Below are 964 nucleotides of genomic sequence, written 5' to 3'. Positions count from 1 at the left end.
GGGGACATCGGGGGGAAAGGCTGGATCCGTCACATGAAGAGACCCCCCTGGAATGAGAGAGGGAAAGGGGGGAAATTGGGGGGACATTGAGGGGACACACTGGGGGGACATTGGGGACACACTGGGGACATACTGGGGGGACATTGGAGGGACACTGGGGACACCCTGGGGGACAGTGGGGGGACATTGGGGACACACTGGGGACACACTGGGGGGGACCCTGGGGACATGGGGGGTCCCCACCTGTCACCTCCAGGGTGGCCCCGGTGACGTAGCCGCTGTCCCCCGACGCCAGGAAAGTCACCATGTCTACCACGTCTGGGGGACTCGGGGACACCGGGGGTGTGGTGGCACCTCCAAGTGTCCCCAAAGTGTCCCCAAAGTGTCCCCAACTCACCCTCAGGGTCCCCCAGTCGTCCCAGTGGCACCATCCCTGTGAATTGGGAGGGGGGGGAGACACACACACACAAGTGTCACCTCTGGTGTCACCTCTCCAATGTTCCCTAAGGTCCCAAATGTCCCCCCAGTGTCCCCCCAATGTCCCCAGGAGGTACCACCCCCCCCACTGTCACCTTGTCCAGCACTTTTGGGGGTACTTTGTCCGTCATGGGGGTGACGATAAATCCCGGCAGGACGGAATTGCAGCGGATCCCAAACCTTGGGAGGGGGATTTGGGGGGGTCAGAGGGGTCCCTCCAACCTGTGTCACCCCCCCCAGGGTGCCACCGACCCCCCCCCCGGGGTCACCAAACCCCCCCAATCGCATTTTCCCCCTGATCTCCCCCCAATTTTTCCCCATTTCCCTCCAAATTCCCCCAATTTCCCCCCTTTTTCCCCATTTCCCAATTTTCTCCCCAGTTTTCCCCATTTCTTCCCCCTTTTCACCCCAATTTCCTCCCAAATTCCCCCAATTTCCCCCCAATTTTTCCCCATTTCCCAATTTTCCCCCCAGTTTTCCTCAGTTC

General features: G+C 60.5%; 1 long non-coding RNA gene across 1 annotated transcript; it reads right to left on the bottom strand.

Annotated features, from left to right (window-relative positions):
- Positions 1 to 90: 90 nt before the first annotated feature.
- On the bottom strand, positions 91 to 755 carry LOC113942658. The gene is made up of 3 exons (XR_003525995.1): positions 573 to 755; positions 210 to 318; positions 91 to 132 (listed from the first exon to the last, which is right to left on the bottom strand). It is a non-coding gene; the product is annotated as an uncharacterized LOC113942658 (long non-coding RNA).
- Between the last annotated feature and the right edge of the window lie 209 nt (positions 756 to 964).

The sequence above is a fragment of the Corapipo altera genome, unplaced genomic scaffold (genome assembly GCF_003945725.1).
Source record: "Corapipo altera isolate COAL_440 unplaced genomic scaffold, ASM394572v1 59651, whole genome shotgun sequence".
Taxonomy (NCBI): domain Eukaryota; kingdom Metazoa; phylum Chordata; class Aves; order Passeriformes; family Pipridae; genus Corapipo; species Corapipo altera.
Note: the sequence above shows the minus strand (reverse complement) of the source record. Positions and strands in the feature narration are given on the sequence as shown.